At 48.4% G+C, this 17,401-nt stretch overlaps 1 protein-coding gene across 1 annotated transcript in view; it reads right to left on the bottom strand.

Moving 5' to 3' along the window:
* Cyria (CYFIP related Rac1 interactor A) overlaps positions 1-17,401 on the bottom strand; it is a 98,555-nt gene that overhangs the window by 46,871 nt on the left and 34,283 nt on the right. The window contains exon 2 of the mRNA XM_076833393.2: positions 9,879-10,013. The gene's annotated coding sequence lies outside the window, so the exon portion shown is untranslated. The remainder of the gene's footprint in view (positions 1-9,878; positions 10,014-17,401) is intronic.

Here is a 17,401-nt window from a genome sequence, read left to right on the forward strand (position 1 = left end):
AAAGGATGAGTGGATGAGGCATGGTGTGGCGCCACAGCTGGATCCAAATGCCTCCCGTTTGAGGTCCTTGTCGTCAATCATTTAGAAAGAGAGGAAAAGGGAAGGACGGGGAGGGAGGATGTGCAGGAGAGGGAAGGAGAGGACAGGACAGGAGCCAAGAAAGAAGGAAGGAGAAAGGAAACAGGAAGGAAGGAAGAAGGGATGAGGGTGGGAAGGGAGGAAGGAAGAAACTTGTTCTATCACAGTCACACCCTGCTCAATAGCTGGACAGCTAGAGTCGGCTGGGAAGAAGCTGTCTGGATCCCATGCTATGCTAGAAAGTTCAAAGAGAGAAAACTTGAGTCATTAGAAAAGCAATGATGTCCTCAATGATGCTCAAATCGACTTCTGAACATGGAGCCGGGTCTGAGAAGAGCCTCTTCCCCCCCATCCGGATGAGATGGCAACCCCTGGGCTCATCTCTAGTCCTGCCCGTGGGCTTTCCAAGGCTGAGCTGTGACAAGTTCCACATCAGCATCAGGAAAGGCAGAACGGACACCTCCTCAAAGTGGAAGTGGACACAAATTCTGTGGATGCTCATTGAAATAAAAAATGTGCGTTCAGGGAGAATGTGTGAGCCGGGAGAGCCGGTGGAGCTTCAGAAATGGTGTCTGCTGCTGCCTCTCCAGGGCAGGGGGCAGCAGGGAGGGTCCTCTTATGGTGAAGACATGCACTCTCCATCCCCTGTCCTAGTACACGGCAGAGCTGATACAGAGGCCCTGATACTCAAGTCCCAGAGACTCAAAGGGTAACTTCACCTCTTCCCACCCAGGCCTCCACTTGCGTCAAATGCTCAGGATCAGATAACCAGCCCCCCGAGGGGGGAGCCTGCACCCACAGCCTCTGTGAAGTGCTACACAAAGGTCTCTCATTTCCTCCTCACCACGGCCCTCCAACACAGGGGCCTCCAGGGTCTTCAGAGTCCCTATCTTGTATTTTTCTGCTAAAATGGAGCTTCAATGAAAGAGCTTGCAGTTAGGCCCTTCATCCACTAAGGGGCATAATCCTCTCGCATGAAAAATGCCAGACCTTGTCAGGAAGGTTCTTGGCACAAAAGCAGAAGTCAGCAAAGGACAGAGAAGCAGAGAGATCCATCCTAACGTCCTGAATCTGTACTAAAGAACACTCCTCTCAGGAAAAAGTGTTTGAACTCACAATCGTGAGCAACGGTGGCTTCATGGAGACAAACTCACTCCCTCGTTCAAAGTCATTTCAAAAACATTAATCTTATAACCAGTTTGGCAGAAATGGAGCCGATGCTTTTGAAAAGGAAAAAAAGTAATAGATTCAGCCATTGGGCTTAGAATTATCCTCTCAAGCCCCTTTGACTTATTATTCTTAAGACACATTTTCCAGCAAAGGAAACGGCTGTCTTGTGCCTGGACCAACCAGACTCCGGTTGTGATGTCTAAAGAGGTTGAAGAGTTTATGAATGCATGTGAACATGTGTCTGTGTAGTTTGCTGTGGTGAAGCCTCCATTTAAAATTTTATTTTCAGATCTGGAAAATACACTGGAAATGCCAAGCAGGAGAGGTGGCAGTCCTCAGCAGGTCACCTGTACTCTCAGCCTGCACTCCTAGATAGACAGGCAGACAGAAATATGAGCTGCTTTCACAGAGGAGGCCCTGCAGGAAACTTGCAGTACACAAGTAGACGCAGCAAAGTCCCAGTGGAACTTCCCTGTTTAGATTAATAAACTCAGACCACAATCAAACCAAGCAAACAAACTCCCAAAGTTTATCTCTGAGTTTCTGGGGGTAGGGAAGCCCTGCTGCTGATGACTTGACCGAGCTCCATCCTGACTTGAACTTCCTCTGCAGCCCGGGATCCCAGGCTAGCATCTGCATCATACAGGATGGAATTTGGAAAGCTTTGCCCTTCATCCTCTGCAGGACTTGCAGGCTGCACAGACAGACCCAGCGCCCTCTGGGCTATTCCTTAAATCCACTTGCAAGTTGCTGGTCAAACACCAGGTCCCAAGCTGCTCCTGAGCTCACTCCCTCTGAGGGCCCAACGCAGGATGGAAAACTCACTGAGGAGGGAAGGGGGAGACAGGGTGACCTGTCCCGCAGCCTTGGCAGGGTGCCTCATCCCTCTTCAGCTGACTCTCCCAGAAAGCCCCCTGGAGGCTGAGCCCACTGATGCCTTTTCCTAATCCCCCCAATCCCCCTGCGAAGCAATTTTTCAGATAAGGTAACTGTGTCATAGTAAATTCTGGAACTCCCTCAAGATCACACCCCCTGGGTGTCTCTAGTAGAGTCTCCAGTGCTCTGCACAGGCAAGAGCCGCTCTTACCCCTGAAGGTGCTTCAGCAATGAATTTCCCAAAATTTATTTATTTCTAACCGTGAAATGAAAAATGGCTGTCTTTTCTTGGAGCTTTCTGGGCTCTTGCCACCCTCAGCATGTCGGCGTGTTTGTCAGCAAGGCAGAATTGCAAGCCCCACCTCAGACCTGCTGAGTCGGCCAGCCAGCAGTTCAGCAGGCTCCAAGTGCTTCAAGTTTGGGAACCACCACGCTCGACTATGAATTTGAATTTGAAGTTCCAGCATCAAATCCTTTTTCATCCTCTATCTCCCAAGTGCACGGTTGTTTTGGAAGTGGCCTCGACCTCATGTTGGTTTAATATACATTGTGTCTGATAAATGGGTTATTTAATTGATCCAACTTGGCACATAAAAATCATGTAACAAGGGATAGGATCTGTGGATTCCCCATGTGGGCCAGACCTTGTGCTAGGTCTTTACACACAGCGTCTCCACCCTTGAGCCTGGACCAGGAGGCTAGAAAGCCTTCACCCCTTCTATGATCAACCTTGCCTCTGCTCTCCTCGCCCCGGTTTACTCCCAGGGAAAAAAACCCATGAGATAGAAGGTAGACCAGATGATCTCTCATTTCCCTCTGAATAAGCTTGGATGAAATTTCCAAGGCAAAACTCTCCATCTAAATCTTTGTTGTAACAGAAAATCCAGGTGGTTAAGTGCAATGCATGCTCACAAAAAAATCAAAAGAAAACAGAACAGAAAAGAATCAGCCCCTTGTCTGCAGCAATTAATTAGTCTGACCCTAATATTTTGTTGCTCACTGACCAGGCAAGGCAGCTAGCAACTCTCTGAACTGTACCAGCGGCTCAGCACCGGGCCCAGTGTGAACTGGTGCAGAAGTGCCCACCGCAGGCGCCATGTTCCACCCTCCACACAGCCAGCGCGTTGGCATGGTGACGCCGGAGGCAGTCTTCGCTTGATTCATCTCTTCCCTTGCGCTCTATTATCACTGTGTGAGATCTTGCCCCAGAAGGACAGAGAAATCCTGAGGGTGAGGTCTGATGTCAGGGGAGAACAAGCGGGTCTTTGTCGGGCCCTTCAAGGGGACTGGGCCAGCCCTGCTCAGGCCGTGCACAGAGGAAGCCTGTGCTCGCTCAGCCTGGAAGCAGCCGCGAGACAGGCTCTGTCCCCTGCAGTGGGGACCCTCCTTGCACCTCCTAACTCCTCTTCTTCCTCCGACACCAGGACCTCCCCTGAGGCTTGCAAGCATTGACGCTGGGAAGACTTCGAGCAGGATACCTGCCCTCACCAGCACCAAAAATCATCATCAAACATTCCCCTTCTCGTTTATAATGGCATCCTGTGCCGGAGTCCCTTAGGTCAACTCCGCCACCTGCCCTGCCTCCTGATTCCACACTGACTCTCGACCTCCTTGTGTCCTCTGCAAACCTCCCTGATCAGGAAATGCCTCTGCTCTGGTCTTCTAATGGCCTTCTTGGGTTGTCTCTACGGCAGACATGGAGTCACATGCCAGTGCAGTCTGAGTATGCACATCACTCTTGCTATGTCAGCTGTGGAAGCCCATCTAAGACTCACTCTGCACCCGGGAGCTGATAATAAGACAGGCTTTCAGTGACTGGGCCACACCTTACCCCGGGACCTCATTTGCAGGGAAAATTCAACAGAGGCTGGAGGTCAAAATAAAACTAGCAAATGCAAATTGAGTCCTTACTAGGTGCCAGCCCCCATTCTGACGCTCACAAGTACTAACTCAACTAATCACCACAGTAACCTGTGAGGGTGGCGCTGTCTGGTTTCTCATTAAACAGATGAGGTAACTGTCAGGTGCAGAGATTCTAGAACATGCTCAACATACCAGCCAGCAGGAGTCAAACCCAGGCAGTCTGGCCCCAGAGGCTGTGCTCCTAAAGACACTGCACAGAATTGTATAGTGGCCACACTTTGAATCAATTTTGCCTGATCCACTAAGATGCCCAATATTTGTTGTGTAGGATTCCAAATAACTAGATTCGTGTGGTGCTGTCTCTGAAAATGTCATCCAATTTCCAGGCTCCTCACATCCGCATTATGGCTGATAGCTGATCTCCCTTCCTCCTGGGTTAGCAGCATAGTCAAAGCCCCAGGATAGAAGAGTAGAAAGAGCCAACATGCTGGGAAGAGGTCCTTCCAGGGCACCCTGTCCTTGCAGGAGGCTCTGGCCAAGCTGCTCTCAGCTGTGACAATTCTGCCTGACTCCTCTGCCAGTTTGCACCAAGTCCCAACTCTGGGTCTCTTCTTACCAGGTTCAGGGAAGTCTCCATGCTGGGACCAGTGGGCTGGCAGCTTAGGTAATCCAACAGAGAAAGGCAAGCTCACCCTCAGGGCTCGGCTGAACACCCCAAGCTTGTTCTCGGAGTCTCCAGCCCAGAGCAAGAACAAAGAGCCACAAGGAAGCCAGAGGCCTGAAAGAAAGGAGTGGCTCAGGGATTGCATGCACCTGGGGCTCCCAGCAGAGCCTTATTTTCTGACTGTCTTTTTCCTTTTTTTCTGCTCCCTTCCTGAGGGCACAATGGTCTACAGGAGGGCAGATCAGAAGGGAGAGCGTGGGGAAACCAGAGAAGATGGTGCTGCCCTTGAGGACAGTGCTATCCCTTCTCTAGGCTACGCCCTCTTCCCTACATCTTCTCTTCCTCTTGTAAAAATCTTTGTGAAGTTCACTTTACATGAAAGGAAATGCTTCCTTCCCCTGGGTTCAGAGGGCGTTAGAGAAAGTTCCAGTCGAGGTCCTTCCTTAGAAAGAGAGGAGAAGAAACCCAGATCCTGGGTCTTTCCCCCAGCCCAGCCCAACAGAGGCATTAAGAGGTTCCTAAGAGCAAGAGACCAGATAGCTCTGGCTATGGAGAGAGCAACTGGTCCTGCCCTCAGGATGGAAGGGGAGAAGGAAGGGGAAGTTTGTCTTGGGCTCAGAGATGACTCTGTATCCAGGGAGAGCTGCACCAGGCCGGAACTAGAACCAGCTTCCTTGTAAGGTTGGGGGTTCCCTGTCCCTGCTGCATTCAGAGGGCTTCCAGACAGGAGCCTCCAGACTCCAGCCGGATGCCTCTGCTCTGCCCTGTGTGCATCTGGGAGCTCCTTGTGAGGAGCCAGCCAGGGTGGAAAGTCGATTATAGCAGGCTCTGTGCTAGATTATAGAGTAAATCTAAAGTGATATGTTCATATAAACACATTCACATATATACAGGTGTGTGCATGTGTGTATGCACAAGCACAAACCCAGACGTGTCTCTGCAGGTGTGTGTGCTGTGCCCCCTCCCAAGAGGAAGGCAGAGGGCAGGTAGTTTTCACAGGAGCGAGACTTGGTTTTTCCACAGAGCTGCCTTTGCCACCAGGAAGCCACAGTGCAATCCAGGCTGTTAATCAGCATTTCTGGAAGATGGATATGGATTCCTCCTCCTCCTCTTTCTACTTGTTTCTTGGTCCCCCTTATCTTATTCTGTTCCTTAACACCTCCATGGGGTCAGAGAAGAGATCAAACTCATATTAGTCAATTTGCTTCTTTTTAGTCACTATTGGGAACAGGGTGGGAGGACGAGGAGGCGGCGACTAATGGATTTTTAAACAGCAGAGTTGAGGCAGTATCTGCGCCTGCTGAGCTCTCTGGCTACTTCCTCCTCACCACCATCACAGAGGACTGAGTGTGGTCCCCTATTTATAGAGTGTAGTTCTGTACCAGGAGTGTCTGTCTTCCAGCTCCCAGCTCCTTCTCATCCTTCCATGCCCAGTCCCTGACATCCCAGGACAGAGCGCATGCTCCAGGGACTCTCTGGGTCCACACCACCTCGTTCATCCACTGTCTGATCCTGACTATCAGCTCCTCTGTCTCTGAAGACGATGAATTCTGTGAGGACTGGGCTGCGTCTCATCTGTCTCGCTCACAGGTTCAGCAGCATCTGGCATGTGAAAGGTACTGAGGGATTGTCTGTTGAATGAACAAGTGCTTTTTAGAGAGAAAACTCCTATTTTTAGTATTGAATGGAAAGAAGGTTAAAAGGTGGAATTTACCCATTTGTTTTCTGACAGGAAGAAAATGTAAAGGACCTAACCTCCCTCAATTCTCCTGGAAGAGCAGGGCTTTTGCCAGCCATTTCCTCCTACCAGAAGAAAAAGCTCAGGTTCTAGCATTTTCCCATGATCTGCACACGTGAAACCCCGGCCACTTCAGCACAGGCTGGGGCACTCCACGGTTGTCACTGCTATTGACAACCACCTTGCTCCATTCACCTTCAGGGGGGACTAGGATCTCAACACAGGGAAGAGGAGAAAAATGAGCATTTAAAGGCACTGGGAGGGCAATGCAATCAGGCCCTTTGTTTTCTGAAACACCAGTCTTCTCAGGGTATCCACTTCTGCTTAAAAACTGTTTAACTGATCTACGCTGTCCTCGGCATGGGCTCAAACCTCTTGGCTTGGCCTGCAGGGCCCCTTGCTGACACCTTCAGCTTCCTCTCTGGGAGTCCCTTGGTCTCAGACCTCCCTCACCTCCCCGTGCACAACCTCCAGGAGACAACATGTCCCCAGGGCGCTTCCCTGCTCCGGGTCAGGACTTCCTCCTCAGGGCCCCCTGGGACCAGCCATTCTTACCACTGGGAAGTGTGTGTCATTTGGTCACTGGCACATCACCCTGTGAAATCACTAACAACTCAAGAGCAGGGGCGAAATCCAGTCATTCATCTCCAAGACTTGGCACCAGCACTGACGCGTAGGAGGCTCCCCCAAATGTTTGCTGAATGAATTGATCCTCCCTCTACCCTTAAGGCAAGCCTTAGCTCTCTTATGTAACCGAATTCCAAAAGAAAGGGTAGCAATGACCTGCGGGAGGTTCCAGTTGAAACTTTCTACTCTAGCAAATTGGCTCTACGATGATCAAATGAGGACAACTCTTTCCTTCGACCTAATTTATTGATGAACTTCTCCAAGGAGCTTTGAACAAGCACCAGGCCAGATCCTAAGCACTGGGCCAAGACTCATTTGTCTCCAGAGTCTAGCAGCCAGGGACCAATAAAGGTTGCTGAATGAATGACTCACGCACCGTTGGGTAAGAGCAACCATGTTCGACGAATGCTTTAAGAACTGAGTCTTTACGATGCGCTGGGGAGGAAGGACAGAATCTCTGGAAAGAAAAGCCAACCAGAACATAAACACCTGAGTCCTTACAGAGACCCTCAAGGCCCTGTGCCATCTGCCCACTCCTTCCTGTCCTCTCCTCCTTCCACCGTCCCCTGTTCCTTCTGCTCTGCTCCCATGGGCTTCTTTCCATTTCACCAAGGCCAAGAACTCTCCCTTAGAACCTTGGTCCCAGGATTCCTTCTCACCTTGTCCCTCGCTTTCCTCAGATCTGCTCAAATGGGTACCCTACCCAACACAACCATGCCCAGTTATCCAACTCCCTAGCTCTCTCCCCTGGCCTTATTCATTTATTTTTGTCTGCTTGACTTTTTTTCCTGACCACTGCCTACTGTAATATAGCTATGTCTACTACTCGCTGACGATCCCTGACCCTATGTGGACACAGCTCCCTGAGAACAGAAACGTTGTTTTGTTCTGTTCTGAATCCCCAGCACCAAGCAGAACCTGTCAGGTGCCATAAACCCGTGCTCCACGACCAGATGGACGATGCCCTGGAGAACGAACAAACAAGGAGGAAGGCCCCAACGAGAAGGTGCTTGAACTGACCTGTCTACTGAGTCCCAGACCAGGACACCTGCCCCAGGTCACCTGACCTCCTCCGCTGGGCCTTGGAACTATACTGGTTCAAAGCAAATCTGTGGAAAGGGAGTTAGCTCTCAACCAACACCCCAGTGGACCAAGTATAGAGTCAGGGCAAGCAGAGTGTGGGTCCTGAAGTTGACAATGACAGAGGACCGGTGACCTGATAAGGGCACTCCGGTTAAAACCCTGGAGCAGGAAGGCTCTATGGAGGGCAAGCTCTGAAATCAAAGCCTGGTGACAGCTTCTCTCTCCTTTAACAGGCTGGGACTTAATGGTATTGTGGACAAGTCCCACTCCTAGATTCTAGGCACAAGGTTCTAATGGAATCCAATATGGGATCAGAGGTGTGTTTAAGTCACTCTATAAAAGCTGGGTGGGGAAAGGAACAACATTTTCTGTGGTTTACTAGAAGCAACAAACCACGCTACTCAGGATCTCCTTTAACCCTCCCCACCAGCCTACAACACAGAATGTACTGTCCACCAGCTTCTAGGTGGGGACACGGAACAATCTCAGCAAGACCACTGAGCCAATAAATAGCAGAGCTGAGCGTGAAGTCAGATCTAGTTGCAAAAGCTCTTCTTCTTTTGAATGAAGCCAGAGCTAACAGACCACTGTAGAGAAAGAACCGCAAGAGGAAGAAGGGAAGGGAACAGGAGCTCACCCTGTTCACCCAAGAAGGGGAATCGGGTATAAGGGGCGAGTCTCGAGCTAAAGAGTCTGGGAAGTCAGGAGTGGAAGATGCATTAGAAGTTACCTTGACCTACCTTCTGTCCTAGCTAAGCTTCGTGAAATGTTTCAGGTTTTAGCTTTCAAGGAAACTCAAGATTCAGGACAGAGGACTGGAGCAGATTGAACTAGCAGCCAATGAACGAGGAGAGGTATGTGGCATATGCCTGGGCATCTCCTACATGCGTCCTGACATTGTCATTGTGGGCCCTGGAGCCTGCCTGAGGGAGACAGGTTAACATGCCAGAGCCCAGAGAGCTGAACCCCCAACAAACCTGGAGTCAACTAGGAGAGCTGTCAGCCCACATCAGGTGCAAATCCAATGAAAAGTTCAAGCAGATGGGACCATGTCCTTGCACATAAGAAGAAAAATGTCTCTGACTGGTTGAGAGGAGCTGAGAGAGGAGAGGGGTAACCAGAGACAGCCAGTGTGCTGGTCTCAGGAGGAGGGTGATGGGGGGCAGAGAGCTGAGCCTGTCCATCACAGGGGCTCTTGGGTAATAACTCACGAACTGAAATTGTGTCTAAAAATGTCATAGCAAGCGCGGTGCAAGTCAGGTCTCTCACATGAGACCTAAGCCCTGTATGGGGTTGGCTGCTAAAGGACTTCTTCTCCTGCTTGTCTAAATTTGGATGGCCCAGAGGGGCAGAAAGGCACCTCAAGGGTGCTTAAGTTCAATCTTGCACAGGCAGTACATGACAAAGTCATCACAACTATGGCTCCAGTCAGCTCTTACCCTACATGTCCCCCTGTGTTTCATGCCTGAACACCCAAGAGACTGAAAATAGCACAAAATCCCACTGAGAATACAGCTGAAGAACTCAGAGTCCTCTGACCACTCCAAATGACAGCCTCTTCGAAATGCATGCCAATTATTATTTACATCCTTTTTGTTTTTCTTTAGATGTATGTGGTGTTGGGAAGCCCAGCTTCTAATCAAAGATGACAAATCTGGTGAGATGACCACCCTTGGTACTTTCAGGTGTTCATAAAAGCATGCGTGTGACACCCAGCCTCCATGAACACGTTGGCGGTCGCAGTGCTGTCTGCTAAAATGAAAGCCAGTGGTTAATTACCTGGAAATCTCTCCTGTGACTCCGATTCACCAAGCCAGGCTGATGGGACGAATCAGCTGAGCAGCTGTCAGGCCTCGGCAGGTGGGGCTTCCCAAGTCAGGAGTGGCTCCTCGGAGTCCTTAATGGAGCGATACCCTGCCACAGGGGAATACAAGTGATGTTACTATGAGACGCAACCCCTGTCCTCCTCTGGTCACTTTTTTTTTTTTTTTAAAGAAGGGCAGAGAGAGTCAAAGGATCAGAAATGACCAGGACTGGGTAACATCTATGAGATAATCTTAACCAATTCTTTCATTTTCTACTTGGGGGGAAGTGGAAGTCCTTAGAGAAGAAAATAGCCTCATTCAAGGATCAGCAATTTGGGGGTAGAATCCAGATTGGAACACATCTCTGACTCTCTGACCTTTGGAATTTTCTAAAAAGCAGCCCCATGGGCAGGCTGACTTCTCAAACAAGTGGTCATTGACCCTGAATGGGAAGCCTTATTTTTTAAACAGACTGTCAGAAAGGGAGGTGGCACTTGATCCAGAGTGCTGTTTTTGTAGTTTTACCACAAGGAGCTAAATTAGCAAAACAGTCCACCTCAGGCATGTCGTGGGGTGGTTCTTCTTGTTTGTCATCAGAAAAATATTGTTATGGAATACCGTGACCCATGGACACAGCGGTGGGTGGGCTTAGCTTTTCCACGACAGCCAGTAGGACTTTCTCTCCATGTTTGAGAAAAACACAGTAACAGATACGGACTGTCCTCCCAGGAGTGCCATTTCTTATGGGATATTTCTGGCTGCCGTATATTTGAACGGCCATTCTTCTGTGCAGAAAAGCAAATCATGGAAAAAAAAAAATAGAGAGCTTTCACTTATTAAGTAAATCAGATCTGCCAGGCATAGCATGTGAATTTTATAGATTTGTCCTCAGAAAATTCTTGTGAGGTACCATTAATTCCATTCTCCCAAAGAACTAGGACACCGAGCTTTCCAGAGCTGCCATGGTCAGAGGAATCATAAAGAGAACACAGGGCTGAACCAGAAAGGAGCCTGCATCTAACTTCTAAATTTACTTTCTGTCCATCAGAACTGGACTGTATTTATGGGACCCAAACACCAGGATTGTCTGTTCCTTCCAAATGCATGAAAAACTTTCTTGGGAGGCTGTGGTGGTCCCAAGGACTTAAAGGATTATTCTTATTTTATTAGGTTTCAGATTTGGGAACTCTGATGACCATAGCTTCCTGCTGGGTTCCCCCAGGGGGCTCTGGTGCCCCCAGAGAGAGGCTGGGCTGGCCCCAGCTTTGAGCAGCCCCAGCCTGAGGGCACCACAGGAAATCATGATTATCAATGCTCTGGGCTTTGTTCCTGTTCTCAGACTGCAGGGACATGCCAGGAGAGATGGGGTGGGGGTGGAGAAAGAGGAAGAAAAAAACAGGAAGTGAAGGGGGGAGGAGGGAAGGAAATGATAGAGAAAACACAGCAACTTTGAAATGTCCTTGGCCTGATGAGAAAGTGACTGCTGAGCGGACTATGGGGCCGGGCCTTGTGTTTGGGGAAACCTGGCTGTGATGGGAATGGAGGGTCCCCCAAGAGGCAGCCCCTGGAATGCATTTCCCATCACAGAGCTCAGCCTGACACAGGGCTGCTTCCCACACAGTCCGTGTAGTCACTGAGGGCTGGGGTAAGGCCCTGGCCCTCACCTCTTGGCTGAGTGGCCAGGTGTGTGGCAAAGGCTCTGGGGACCAGAGAGAAGCTCCTGCAGTGGCCAGGTGTCAGGGGGGTCAGGGAGAGCTAGCCCATGCCCACTGCTTTCTTTCTCAAATGCTCTTGAAACTAACCCGTTCTCGGTATGCCTGGTCCAGCTACCTGGGGCCAGAGTCCTGCTACCTTCTGCCCCCAAACCACCAGCGCTTGTAGGTGCAGCTGAGTCTCCTCCACATCATGATTTGAAGATGCAGCCAAATGTTTTCCTTTCCATTTCGTCCACTCTGTTAACCTGTAGAGGCTTACAGAAGTCCCCAACTGCCAGAGGAGAGGGCCGAGAGACTCAGATACTTAAAAATAGTCTGTTGGCACTGACTTGGCTCTGGCCTTTGGGCGAGCACTTGGATAACAGGGACACCAATTCAGCTCTCTCCAGGGCTCCGACCCATCCTCTCTTAGAGACAGATCACAAAGGCAGTCTCAAGGTCCCATAGCTTCCAGGGATCTGCCCGGGCTCTGTAAATCATTCCCTCGCTATCCAAACAAACAGAGCAATAAGAAGAAAGTGTGTCTTTGAGAGGAGTCCAAGCTGTTTGAAGTGACTGCCCAGGGTTCACTGTGGGCACCACCCCTGGCCCCAAGTCCACGAGGGAGAACAGGGAAGGGGAGGGAAGAAAACGTCTCATGGGTCTTGCCTCCATAGGGTACCACCTGGCCCCCTCCAGCAGCATGTGCTTCCACCATGTGGCTGTGGAGGCCAGGGTGGCCTCCTTGTGCCTCTCCTCCAAGCCTGGCAGGGATGGGCACCCCCAGAGACAAGCAGAAGGACTGGCTGCTGTGGCCTCTAGTGACAGCAAAGTGCTTTTCAACGTAACCACCCTTGCTCATCTTATGAGAAGCCCAAAGCCAAGGGGGAATTACCCCATTCTAAAGATGGGGAAGCTAAAAACCCAGAGGCCTGAAGTGACTTCTTCAGAACCACAGAACCAAGCCTAGAACAGCACCTCCTGACAAATTCTGGTGCAGAGGTCTTCTCACGACATCAGGCCCCACTCACTGAGCAGGCTGAGGCATTCCACCAACAGGCAGTGGCACAGTTTGGGACAGTTGTGTGGCTTTAAATCTGAGCGGTTCTGCAAGTGGGAGGACAGGGCAGGTAGGTCCGAAGTACCCCACTCCCACCATTCAGGTTGGGCAGATGAAGGATCCAAGACCCAGCGTGGGAGCTGACTCAATGCCCCCAGCTTCCCAGAGCAGAGTGTAGTCTCTGAGTCAGAAGCTCTTTGGGTGGCCTCTCTCCCACAACACCAAAAGCACACACCAGCGTGGAGAAGGAGGAAGGGGCAGGTTTCTAGGCCATTTCCAGCTGACAGGCATCAGGCGCCTACTATGAATTGGGACAACCACACTAGGATGGCACCATTTTTGCCCCTTCCCAGATGTGGGAACTGGGACGAAGAATGGTGGAATCACTTGTGCAGGAACTCGGGGTTTGAGGGGCAGCTGGCTCCAGTTCTAGTCTCAGCTACTGGGTAAGACTCCCAGAGCGGTTACAGGAAAAGGCAAAACAGTGGAAAGAAAGAGAATAAAGCAAATGCACTAAAAACAGATGACACTTTGTTCAGAAAGAGAGGAGGAGGTGAGAAAGTCTCCATGCATGGTACATTGAGAGGTGCTCTGTGGGCAGCACCAGGAGTTGATCCCTGGCTTCTCTCCAATGGCAGTCCAATAAGGCCAGCCAGCACCAGCAAATTACACCCTTGTGCTCCCCAACTCATGAAGGAGGAACTTGCCAGACCAGGGAAGGAATAGAGAATCCCTGAGAGATTCAGGGTGAGCAGAAGGGACAGTGCCTTGGGAACCCAGTTTCCATGTTCCAGAGAGACAGAAGAGCTGGATTGGCAGGGAAACAACTCTACTCACACACAGTCCCTGCACTCAGAGCATGCCTCCTCTGGGCTCCGGGCTCCTGGGGAGTGGACCCGTTTCAGTCTCACAAAGCTGAGAGGCAGGGCAGGATAGGGTCATGCCTCACCATTTCACAGATGGTGACTAAAGCCCCAACAACAATAGTTTGGGAATAATTAATGATAATAACAATAATGCAGCTACCATTTGTCTGCGTCTATTATGGGTCAGGCAGTAGGCTGGACGCCTGACACAGATGATTAATGACTATGCAAACTCTGTGAGATCCCTAAGAGAACTCCTAAGTTATAGCAGAGATAAGCTAAATAATTTCATGAAGGTCAAAGCTGGCCAGCTATGAGAAAGGATCTGAACCACAGTTCATATGACATTTGGGGCCATGATCTCACCTCGCGGCCACACTGTTGTGAAACAGTGAGGTGGCTTACCCACGGCTGTGATGGTGCTAACCCACAGTCAGCTTCTGAGCTGCCAAAGCACCCAGGTACAAGGCTGTACTTAAATATATCATCCACACTGCCATTAACCCCTTCCACTAACGTCGTCATGTGTAATTAGGGTGACCTTAAAACTTACCATCCAAACCTGGATACTCCTGAGAGTACAAAGACATCCAATGAATAGGATGGCTAGGACAAGAGGAGCAAACTGGGCCTGTCCCAGACACACAATGACATACTGTCACCTAGTGTGATCCTTAGTTCCTCCCTATTCCGTGTGCAGTTGTGCTGGAACTCTCCTGGACACTTCCCCACTTTCCAATCCACACAAACACTCCTTAGCAATAGCTCATCCTCCCTGTGCACACTGTCTTCCAAGTTCCTTGAGCTCACAGGCCTCTCGCAGGAGACCGGCTAAGCACCTTGATTACAGGGTGGTCATGCTGCGATTGAAGTGGGTTGGGGCTAATTTTAGCAAGACATTTGAAAATGACTGACAGGCTCCTTTTGTCCTGGCAGCCCAGAAACTGAACTCCTAGTTGTTCTGATGATCAGCCCCATGGCCCTCCTATCTGGAGAAGCCTAAGGCCACTGGTTGGGCTACCAGCACAAGGAATGGCAGTTGCTACCGCTGCCCAGACCCCCAACAGAGTGCAGGCTACTGCAGGGATGCAAACCCCAGGATCCTCAGGGACCAGTGCATGGGTCCACATAGCCCACCCTGCTCCACTGCCTCCTGTCTGAGCTTGGGCAGCTGGAGCCTCTTTGGCCCCACTGGGCCTGGGGAGGACAAAGGCAGGGTTGAAACCAGCTTTTGTTTTACTTCTACCCTAAGAGTCTGCATTCTTAGTAATCTCAGGCCAAGAGGAAGAAAAAAATCAGCTGTTCTTTTGAAACCAGGAAATCAATCTTAATTCAACTTGCACATCAATACAGGTAAAGTAAAATACTAACAAGAACAGGACAGGCATCTGTCCATCCTAGGGGCTGTTCCTGACTTGTAGGTAGTCACCGGCTATCATAGGACTCAGGCTGAGGCACTAGAAGAGCCTAGCAGCTCTGAATAGCCCTAATACTCAGTGGCAGCACCCAGCAAGGCTCAGGCCTTACCTGGGGTCATACAAACAGCAAGGCTTTTTGTTTGTTTGTTTATTAGCCGAGGAACTTCTGCAAATGATGAGTTCCAGTAAACAGACCAGACACTTCTCCAAAGCAGGGCACAAGTGTAGGGTGCAGGAGGCAGTCATGGGCTTACCTTCGAATGGAGGTTGTCATTTGACTCACTGTAGCTATTACTATTATTGCTATTAATATTTGCATTGAAATCTTAGAGTAGTTTGATTTTCATTTATCTAACTGCTAGAGATGTTGAACACTTTTTCATATATTTATTGGTGATAGGGCTCACTCAGTGAGCACTGGCTGTGTGCTGAGTACTAGGCGGATGCGTTCCTGGTGATCCTATTATTAACATCTTACAGATGAGGAAGCAAAGAGCCCCTCAGAGAGGCTGAGACTGACTACCCAGTGAGCACCGCGAGCAGTGAAGCATGCCTATGGAGCCACATCTGGTGGACATGCCCAGGCCATGACCTCTGTGATATACCCCAAGGAGGAAGATGCACACCATTTTTCATATATTTGTTGATCAATTGTATTTCTTCTTCTGTGAAGTGTCTGTTCAGTTCCTTAGCCCATTTATTGATTGGGTTATTTGGGGGTTTTTTGGTGTTAAGTTTTTTGAGTTCTTTATATATCCTAGAGATGAATGCTTTATTGGAGGTGCATGGGGTAAAGATTTTCTCCCAAACTATAGGCTCTCTCCACATGTTATGAATTGTCTCCTCTGCTCAGAAGAAGCTTTTTAATTTGCATCCATCCCATTTATTGATTCTTGATTTTACTTCTTGCGTTTTAGGAGTCTTGTTAAGGAAGTCAGATCCTAGGCCTACGTGGTGAAGATTGGGTCTATTTTTTCTTCTATTAGGCACAGGGTCTCTGTTCCAGTGCCTAAGTATTTGATCCACTTTGTGTTGATTTTTGTGCAGGGTGAGAGATAGAGGTTTAATTTCAAACTACTCTAAGATTTCATCTCATTCCTGTCAGAATGGCAATCATCAAGAATACAAGGAGGTGGTGAAAAAGGTACACTCATACATTGCTGATGAGACTATAAATTGGTGCATCCACTATGGAAAGCAGTATGGAGATTCCTCAGAAAATTGGGAATGGAACCACCATTTGATCCAGTTATCCCACTCCTTGGTTCATACCTGATGCAGCCACATCAATGTTTATAGCAGCTAATTCACAATAGCTAAACTATGGAACCAACCTAGGTATCCCTCAATAGATGGATGAATAAAGAAAATGTATTATTATATATAAATGTATATATTATATATATATAATCACATTTTCTTTGTAATATATACATATTTCTATGTAATATTCAGTGGAATATTACTCAGCTTTAAAGAAGAGTGAAATTATGTCATTTACCCAGTTAATGGTTGGAGTTGGAGAATATCATGCTAAGTGAAATACGCCAATCCCACAAAACCAAAGGCCGAATGTTTTCTCTAATATGTGGATGCTAATTCACAATAAGGCGGGGGTGGGGGGACAAGGGAAGAATAGCGTTACCTTAGATTAGGTAGAGGGAAGCGATGGGAGGGGAGGAGAGGGGATGTGGGGAATAGAAAAGATAGTAGAATGAAACAGACATTATTACTGTATGTATGTATATATATATATATATATATATATATATATATATATATATATATGACTACATGACCAATATGATTTTGCAACATGTACACTCAGAAAAATGAGAAATTATATCCCATCTATGTATGATGTATTGAAGTACATAAATGCATTCTAATGTCATGTATAACTAATTAAAACAAAGAAATTTTTAAAAAGATCACAAATAATTTCTTGCATACTACACAGATCAGAAACTACATATGGACATTTTTAATACTGAAATACAAGTTTTAAAACATTTTTCTAGTTAATTATACATGACAGTAGAATGTATTTTGACACATTGTACACAAATGGAGCAATTTGGTTAAATTTCAGCTGTCAGGGGACCTTTTTTCCCAGAATCGCCCTTCCAGAATCTAATGACAGAATATGTAAAACTGAATTAAATTAAATTTAAATCTTCACTGGATGATAGAAAAAAGTTAACATCGTAAAGGGAAAAGAGATCTTACCATAAAATAAAGCTTAAATATAATAATAATGATAATAATAATAGATAGGAGGACAAGGAGGAGTAATGACACAAGGAAGGTAGCCTGTCACATGCTATGATACAGCTGAATGTCGAGGAGATAATGATTTCAAAGCAGAAGTTCCATGGGTATTTTATAACATTTAGACCTCTTTTTTTTTCCCCCAACACTACTATGATATCGTTTTTTCATTTCACTTTGCTGTTAAT

This window comes from Callospermophilus lateralis, chromosome 14 (assembly GCF_048772815.1).
Source record: "Callospermophilus lateralis isolate mCalLat2 chromosome 14, mCalLat2.hap1, whole genome shotgun sequence".
In the NCBI taxonomy this organism is placed as follows: Eukaryota; Metazoa; Chordata; class Mammalia; order Rodentia; family Sciuridae; genus Callospermophilus; species Callospermophilus lateralis.